The sequence below is a fragment of the Cetorhinus maximus genome, unplaced genomic scaffold, assembly GCF_964194155.1.
Source record: "Cetorhinus maximus unplaced genomic scaffold, sCetMax3.hap1.1 HAP1_SCAFFOLD_1812, whole genome shotgun sequence".
Taxonomy (NCBI): Eukaryota; Metazoa; Chordata; class Chondrichthyes; order Lamniformes; family Cetorhinidae; genus Cetorhinus; species Cetorhinus maximus.
In genome coordinates, this window is record NW_027597752.1 from 29,622 (window position 1) to 38,237 (window position 8,616).

The following is an 8,616-nucleotide window of genomic DNA, read 5'->3' on the forward strand; positions in this document are numbered from 1 at the left end:
ATGATTGAACTCAGCGACTTCCAAGCTTCATCAAGACCAGTGTATGGGCAGCAATCACTGGAGCACCAATGCACAGTGCTGGAATTTGGCATCATTACTTGTACTAGGGTGGATGTGTTTGGAGCTGTGAAATTATTGCGGTTGTACCTTCACTCTGCTAATGCCCAGAGTCAGTGCCACAATCAGCACTGTGGTAGGTGTGGGTAAGGAGAATGCTGGCCAGACCATGTCTTCAGGTGATAATCAAATCAAGTTGGTGTCCAGAGCCAGATCTTGGATGATGCCATGATAGATTGTAGTGATGTTTGCCCTGAGATAAAGTGTTGTTGATGCAGAGTTCATTCAGGGTACAAAGCTCAAGAATCTATTATCAGTTTGCCCTGAGATAAAGTGTTGTTGATGCAGAGTTCATTCAGGGTACAAAGCTCAAGAATCTATTATCAGCTGTCAATGATCTTGTGTGCCCCGATAGCATGATATCAGTGCTGTACAACATGATGGAGGGCACTCTCAATGTAAAGTTAGGCCTTTGTCTCTACAAAGGACAGGTCAGGAGTGTGATGTAATACTCCCCACTTGCCTGGATGAGCGCCGCTCCCACAACACTCGAGAAGTTTGACACCATCCAGGGCAAAGCAGCCCGTTTGATTGGCACTGCATCCACCATTTCCAACATCCACTCCCTCTATGACCGACGCACAGTGGCAGCGGTGTGTACCATATGCACTGCAGCAACTCACCTTCGACAGCACCTTCCAAACCTGCAACCTCTACCATCTAGAAGGACAAGGGCAGCAGATATTTGCAAACACTGCCACCTGGAAGTTCCTCTCTAAGTCACTCACCATCCTGATTTGGAAATATATTGCCATTCCTTCACAGTCATTGGGTGAAAATTCTGGAACTCCCTCCCTAACAGCACTGTGGGTGTACCTACACCACATGGATTGTAGCGGTTCAAGAAGGCAGCTCACCACCACTTTCTCAAGGGTAATTAGGGATGGGCAACAAATGCTGGCCTAGCCAACAATGGCCACGTCCTGTGAAAGAATAGGAAAATGGACTGTGAATAATTACTCTTACCAATACTGCCTTGGACTGATGCATCTGTGACAGGTAGATTAGTGAAGACGAGGTCAAGCATGTTTTTCCTTCTTGTTGGCTCTCTCACTAGCTGCCATAGATCCAATCTAGCAACTATGTCCCTCAGGACTCAACCAGCTCGGTCAGTACTGGTGCTACCAGCTGGTTTTGGTGATGGGCCTTGAAGTACTCCACCTGGAGAACAATTTGTGCCCTTGCTTCCCTCACTGCTTCTCCTGAGTGGAGTTCAATATTGGGGAGTAATGATTCATCAGCTGAGGGAGGACAGCATATGGTAATCAGCAGGAGGTTTCCTTGCACATGTTTGACCTAATACCATCAGACATCATGTGATCCAGAGTCAATATTGAGGAATTCCAGGGCCATTCCGCTTCTGGCTGTGAACCCTGTGCTACCACCTCTGGTAGGTCTGTCCTGTCATTGGGACAGGACATACCCAAGGATGATGATGATGGTGTCGGGGACATTATCTGTAAGATGTGATTTGGTGAATATGACTATGTCAGGCAGTTGCTTGTTGTGAGACAGATCTCCTAATTTTGGCACATGCTCCCAGATGTTTGTAAGGAAGACTTTGCAGGATCGACAGGGCTGGGTTTGCTGTTGCCATTTCCGGCGTCTAGGTCGATGCCGAGTGGGCTTATACTTTTATTCCTTTTCAACTCTTCTGTAGCAGCTTGGAGAAATGAATGGGTTGCTAGGCCATTTCAGAGGACAATTGGGAATCAACCTCATTATGTGGGTTTGGAGTCACATGTAGGCCAGACCAGCTAAGGATGGCAGATTTCATTCCCTAAAGGACGTAATGAACCAGAAGAGTTTTTACAACAAAATCCATGCCACTACTTTACCTAAGGGGTGTGCCTGCCTCCTGGATCAAAGTGAGAAGGTAACTCTCCTCCTTGATGTGCTGCATCATCTGATTCTCAGATTTCAGGTCAACACCTCCAGCTTACTGAGCTGGAATGTAAACTCGTGACACTTCAACCAATAAAAGAGGAAGAGAAGGATCTGGAAAGTTTGCTCAAGATTTTGGTCACACCTCATAATGAAGGGCAGGTTCAGAACTGAGTTGTTGTGACCATAATGTACAGAATACAAAGAGCCCAGATGACATAGAGAAAGAGAAAAATATTTACAGCTGAAGTGGGAGATGTGCACAGGCCTTCGCTACCTTTGTGAAGTGGTGTTTCTATAAATTCAAGGATTAGACAAGCATACAGCAGTAAAGGTAGTTTGGATTTAATAGGGGGATTTAACCTTCATATGGATTAAGATAAGCAAAGTAGCTCATGATGGAGGGAGGTGGTGGTGTAGTGGCATTGCCACTGGACTGGTAATCCAGAGAACCAGGGTAATGCTTTGGGGACCCAAGTTTGAAACCACAGCAGATGGTGGAATTTGAATTCAATAGAAATCTCGAATTAAAAGCCTGACGATGACCATGAAACCATTGTCGATTGCTGTAAAAACCCACCCGGTTCACTAATGACCAATGTCCTGTAGAGAAGGAAATCTGCCATCTTTACCTGATCCGGCCTACATGTGACTCCAGACCCACAGCAATGTGCTTGACTTTTAACGTCATCTGAACAAGGACAATTATGGATGGGCAATAAATGCTGGCCTAGCCAGTGATGCCCATATCCCATGGATGAATATAGACAGATATGCAGTGAATTTCTGGTGTGTGTATTTGGTTTTCTGCAGCATTATGTCCAGAAAACAATAAGGGGCATGATATTTTAAAGTTAGTAATAAGTCAAATTTAATTAACAGTCTAATCTGCTTGTATATTTATCGAAAAACTATCATGATAGCATCAAGTTCAATGTGATGTTTAGGAGGGAGAAATGTGAAACAGCGACTATGATTGTAGATTTAGATAAGACTGACTTCAAGAGGATGAGACACAGTGAACTGGGCAGATCTGTTAATGGATAAAACAATAGAAGATCAATGGGAGATGTTCAAAATAGAATTTAACCTGATGCAAAACCAGATTATACCCCTCAGGGGAAAATGCTCTATTTGCCAAAAGGCACATAAAAAGGTAAAGAGACAATTTAAATGACAAGAAAGAGCATAGAAAAAAAGAACAGATCCTGACAATTAAGAAAGATACAGAGCAGCAAAGGGTAACAAGATAGTAAGGGAGTGATGTTTTGGAGGGAGTAAGTGAGAACATTGAAGATGCTCAACCTATAACCTTCCAAAGTTGTCTTAATTCAGAAACTTCTTTTAAATGGAAGATTGGGCATCTTACTATGATATTTAAACAGGGTGAGGGAAGGAAACGAGTGAATGGTAGACCCATTAGCCTAACACCTGTGTTCAGGAGATTATTACAGTCTATAATGAAGAATAGAGTGACTGAACACCTTGAGCTGGATTTAATGAGATGCCAAAGTCCCCGTCCCCACCCCAGACCTTCACCCCCCCTACTCCCAGCTAAAAGGTTGAGGGGGGAGTCCACACTGATGCTGCTGGCAGCCTGCAGCTTTACAACCCTGGGAGCAGTTTAAGGCAAAACATCTGCCACTATGTTGGGAGGAAATCCAGCTTTAGAGAGCTGCTGGCAAATTGGATAGCTGGCAACTCTGTAGTCTCAGAAACGCCATGTTTGAGCAATGGCCATTACTGGAACAGGTGGTCCGAAGAAGGGGAGCCTATGAAGCCTGGACACCAAGTAAGCCTGGGGTCCAGGCCCTGGTGATGGGGTGAAGGGGGTGGGGGTGGGGTGATGGCTTTGGGAGGTCTGGGGGGTGTGTTGAAGGCCAGACATGATCTTGGGGGGATTGCCTCTGAAGGGCACAGAGGACCCCTGAAGGGGGTCTGGACGCCCTTGCCCGACAGCAGCCCGTGCAGCTAAAACTGTTAGGCCACACGCTTGGCATGGGCCTCCCTGGCTATGGGTAAAATAGTGACAGGGCAGGATGAAGCTCTTAAGTGGCCATTAATTGGTCAGTCTCAATAGGTTCAAAGGCTGTCCGACACCTCCAGCACCGCCACCCCACCCACACATAAAGTTTGAGACAGGTCAGGGACAGGCTGGTGGGTGGTGAGCAGGCCGAGAGTTGTCTTCTATGCCTGCCTTCAAACCCGGGGGAGCATAAAATCCGGCCCCTTGAAAATTTCCAACAGATCAAAGGGAGCCAGCATGGACATGTGAAGGGCACGCCATGCCTGACAAACATGATGGTAATTTTTGAAGAGGTGATTAAAATGCACGACAGTTAAATGTCTAGCATGTAACTTATCTGGACTTGCAGGAGGTTTTTTCATAAAGTTCCTCAGAAGAGACTGTCGGCTGAAGTTGAAGCCTATGGAATTGAAGGCAAATTATTGACCTGGTTGGAGACTGTATGTCAGGAGACAGAAGGAAGGAGAACAAAAGCTGTGTATTTTTCACCATCACCAGACATCTCATAATTCTTTACAGCCAATGACAATGGCTGTAAAGACAATGTTGTAATGAAGGAAAAATCGCAGTTAAATGGCTCTCAGCAAACACCCACAAATAGCAATGTGATAATGACCAGTTAATCTGTTTTTCGCCATGTTAATGGAAGGTTAAATATTGGCCAGGACACTGAGTACAACCACGTCCCACCCCCACTCCAGCTTCTCTTCTTCGAAACAATGCCCTGGATATTTTACATCCACCCAAACAGGGAGATGGGACCTTGGTTTAACATCTCATCCAAAAGACAGCACCTCCAAAAGTGCAATGCTTTCTCAAACTGAAAGTAATGATAACGGCGCCCTAATTAGCAGGAGGTAACTAGTGGTGTCTCACAAGGATCTGTGTTTTGGGTGGATTATTCATCACATTTATTAATCACAGAATCACAGAATCACAAAGTGCAGTAGAGGCCTTTCGGCCCATCGAGTCTGCACCGACATGTGAGAAACACCTGACCTACCTACCTAATCCCATTTACCAGCACTTGGCCCGTAGCCTTGAATGTTATGACATGCCAAGTGCTCATACAGGTACTTTTTAAAGGATGTGAGGCAACCCGCCTCCACCACCCTCCCAGGCAGTGCATTCCAGACCATCACCACCCTCTGGGTAAAAAGGTTCTCCTCATATTCCCCCTAAACCTCCTGCCCCTCACCTTGAACTTATGTCCCCTCGTGACTGACCCTTCAACTAAGGGGAACAGCGTCTCCCTATCTCCCTATTTCACCCCTCTCCTAACGATACTTCAGTTCTGTTGAAGGGTCATGCGGACCCGAAACGTCGACTCTTTTCTTCTCCACCGATGCTGCCAGACCTGCTGAGTTTTTCCAGGTAATTCTGTTTTTGTTTTGGATTTCCAGCATTCGCAGTAGTTTTTTGTTTTTATCTCCCTATCCATCCTGTCCATGCCCCTCATAACTTTGTACACCTCGATTAGGTCGCCCCTCAGTCTTCTCTGCTTCAACGAAAACAACCCAAGTCTATCCAACCTCTCTTCATATCTTAAATGTTTAATCCCAGGCAATATCCTGGTGAATCTCCTCTGCACCCCCTCCAGCGCAATCACATCCTTCCTATAATGTGGCGACCAGAACTGCACACAGTACTCCAGCTGTGGCCTCACCAAGGTTCTATGCAAGTCCAACATGACTTCCCTACTTTTATAATCTATGCCTCGATTGATAAAGGCAAGTGTCCCATATGCCTTTTTCACCACCCCACTAACATGGCCCTCCGCCTTCAGGGATCTATGGACACACACGCCAAGGTCCCTTTGTTCCTCGGAACTTCCTTGTGTCATGCCGTTCATTGAATACTTCCTTGTCAAATTACTCCTTCCAAAGTGTATCACCTCACACTTTACAGGGTTAAATTCCATCTGCCACTTATCTGCCCATGTGACCATCCCGGCTATATCTTCCTGTAGCCCAAGGCGCTCAACCTCACTATTAACCACCCGGCCAAAATGACTTATCTGATTGCTTGGGAGCCACATGTCCAAGTTTGATGATGGTGTAAATATAGTCGGCATTGTAAATGATGCAGATGGAAACAACAAGGGCTGAATCTTCCATACAATGGCAGTCACTGTCAGATTATCACTTCGTTCCTTGGAGCAGCACATTTCTCGCCCAGACTTCCAACACGGGCCTCCTGAGAAACGTGCACTGTACCTGCTCCCGAAGGCTTTCAGTGCAGGGCAAAAGTGTCAAAACAAATGGAGCCTCGCCCCCTTCTAGACGGCACTGGCTGCTGTATCCTGCTAAATTTAAAGGCCGCAGCCACTTTGACAGGAGAGAAGTTAAGTGTGTAATATAAGTGGGTAGGACGGGTCACGAGGGAATGGTTTGGTAGTGGGGTGGTCGTGGATTGGGGGTTGGCGGCTAGTCGGGTGATCAGGGGAACAAGACTTGAGGAAGTGCCTCTTTCAAATGAGGCTTTCGACTCTGGCCCCATTTGCTTTCTCAGGCCACAGCCCATGACAGAAACAATCCCATGTCACTATTGGAAGAAGAGCAGGGGAGTTCTCCAGGTGTCCCACCCAATGTTCCTACCTCAACCAGCCGTAATTAAAATAGATTAAATGGTTATTTACCTAATTGCTCTTGTTGTGGGGTCTTGCTGTGCATAAATTAGCTGTTACGGTCAGCTACATAACAACAGTGATTGCTCCTCACCAGTAATTAATTCAATGTGAAGTGTGTGGGAATACTCTGAGTATTTGACAATATGCTGCATAAATACGTATTGTTTTAGTCTGGTGTAAAACATCAATTAAATGTTTTATTTCAGAGATCAGATGGCTCAGTCTTCAAACCCCTCATTCTTCAGTCAGGAAGAGCTCAACAAACTGAAGTCTGATTTTAAAAAGGGTGGGCTGGAGGCAGTTACACAATTGTTACAGAAGAAGTTAAAAGAGCTGGACAATACAGAGCTTAACATTGCAGTGACGGGAGAAGCAGGCACAGGGAAATCCACCTTCATCAATGCGATGAGAGGACTCCGGAGCGGTGATGAGGGAGCAGCTGTAAGTAGTTCCACAGAAGGTACAATGGAGTCAACTGGATACAAACATCCCAACCTGCCTAATGTTTATTTCTGGGACCTGCCAGGAATTGGAACAGCAAAATTCCCAGCAGGTAAATACCTGAAGAAAATGGAATTTAAAACATATGATTTCTTTATCATTATCCTAGCCGATCGAGTCACAGAAAATGATGTAAGACTCGCTAAAGAGGTGAAACGACTGGGGAAGAATTTCTACTTCATTCGATCTAAAATTGATAATGCCTTCCATCCAAATAGAAAGCAAAGTGGGAAGTTTGATGAAGAAGAAGAACTGGAAAAGATCAGGAGTTATTGTGTCAGGAAGCTGGAAGAGGAGGGAATCTCATCACCCAGTGTGTTCCTGATATCAAGCTTTTTTCCAAGCCAGTATGATTTTAATCTGCTAAATAAAGCTCTTGAAAATGGTCTCCCGAATATTAAGAAAAGTGTGTACATACTGCCCTTCCAAACCTAAATTTGGAAACTGTACAGAAGAAAAAAGAAGAGCTAAAGAAACGAGTCTGGATGTTGGCAGCACTTTCCGGGGCACTGGGAGCAGTGCCAATTCCTGGATTCTCCCTTTGTTGTGACACTGGGATACTGATTGGTGGAATAATACATTTCCGTGAATGTCTGGGTCTGGATGATGCCTCTCTTCAAAGACTGGCCAATATGGCAGGGAAACCTGTGGAAGATCTGAAAGCAGTGGTGAAACCTCTCCTAATGGGTGAAATTACTCCTGCTATAATAAACAGATTAAATTGGGGTGTCGCTGCTGTTGCCATATCAGCTCTTGAGCTCGCTCTTGACATCATCCCAGTCATTGGATCCATCTTTGGAGCAGGATCATCATTTCTTATGACCTACAAACTGCTGATTGGTGTACTGAATGACCTTACGGAGAATGCACAGAGAGTGGTGAAGGCTGCATTTGATCTACAACAAACATCAATCTAGACAGTCAGTGCTGCAGCTGATGTATTAAAGGGATCCGACCCGACAGGAATTTTATTCTACAGCATTCTCTTTTTGCTGATTTCATTCCTGGCAATATTCTTCATCCATTTTAGGGAAGGGTTTTGATGGTGCCCTCTCTGCTGCCCCTGTCTTAACTTGTAGTAAGTCCCGTTCCCCTGTCACCTCTATGGTCGCTGACCTACATTGGCTCCCAATCAAGCCATTTATTGATTTTAAAATTCTCATCCTTGTTTTCGAATCCCCCAAGGCCTCACCCCTCTTTATTCCTATAATCCTCTCCAGCAACACAACCTCCAAGATATCTACACTCTTGGCACCCCAATTTTAATCACTATTGGTGGCTGTGCCTTCAGTTGCCTGGGCCCCAAGCTCTGCAATACCCTCCCTATAACTCTGCACCTCTCTATCTCGTTTCCTCCCTGAGAGACTCCTTAAAACCTGCCTCTTGGCTGAAGCTTTTGATCATCTAGCCTAATATCTCCTTAGATGACACAGTGTCACATTTTGTTTTATAATGCTCC

The 8,616-nt window shown here is 45.4% G+C and overlaps 1 pseudogene; it reads left to right on the forward strand.

Annotated features, from left to right (window-relative positions):
* Positions 1-6,848: 6,848 nt before the first annotated feature.
* On the forward strand, positions 6,849-8,074 carry LOC144676667 (interferon-inducible GTPase 5-like; annotated as a pseudogene).
* Positions 8,075-8,616: the final 542 nt, after the last annotated feature.